Genomic DNA, 689 nt, shown 5'->3' with positions numbered 1-689 from the left:
GTATTTTCTTCTGTCTCTAATTTAGTGGCCATAATTTGCAGTTAATTGAACCATTCCAACCTAATGCTTACCCATATTTCTTAGTTTTGATTTATTTATTTATTTGAACTTCTTGTTTTCATGATTGAGGACTGTCACTTCTGTCTCATTCATCTGTTTGGAAACTTCTGACCTTACAGCCAAAACTTAACTCATTCTACTCAGTATTCATCGTGATGCTGAAGTGTAAGATACCTGCAAATGTAAACACTACCACTTTTATTAATAAAAGCAAATACAGTGTTTTTAGGGCACATTTGCATCACTGTAGTTGAGGTTGTGTCAGTATTTCCATTGTAAACCTATGGAGGGTTGGCACTAAACTGCCCTAAGCTGAATCTTTGCCATACAAGGCTTCTGCTCAAGCGTGATTTTGGTGGGTTGGTTTTTCAACAGTTTCCAACACAAACTCTTGTTTCTGTTTTAAGTTATACAACTGTTTTGTTGGATGGGGGTTGGTTTAAAAAGAAAACAACAAAAAACAACCAACAAACCTGGTTCAAGATTGTTTTTGGCACTTCTGTAACTCAGAAATGGTTTTGATTTTAAAACAACCTTCGGCAAGCCAGTAACCTACAATATGGTCTGATCACTTTGGGTATTTTGTAAAAATAATAATAAATTGTAGAGATGTTGTGGTTTCAAAATCA

General features: G+C 34.8%; 1 protein-coding gene across 2 annotated transcripts in view; it reads left to right on the top strand.

Moving 5' to 3' along the window:
• The window catches only part of GNAS (GNAS complex locus), a 129,950-nt gene extending 129,261 nt beyond the window's left edge, over window positions 1-689 (top strand). For both annotated transcript variants that reach the window (XM_077187549.1, XM_054644754.2), the window contains exon 12: window positions 1-689. This exon is cut by the window's left edge and continues 3,167 nt beyond it. The gene's annotated coding sequence lies outside the window, so the exon portion shown is untranslated.

Source organism: Agelaius phoeniceus, chromosome 17, assembly GCF_051311805.1.
Source record: "Agelaius phoeniceus isolate bAgePho1 chromosome 17, bAgePho1.hap1, whole genome shotgun sequence".
Classification (NCBI taxonomy): domain Eukaryota; kingdom Metazoa; phylum Chordata; class Aves; order Passeriformes; family Icteridae; genus Agelaius; species Agelaius phoeniceus.
This window is presented reverse-complemented; position numbering and strand designations above follow the sequence as displayed.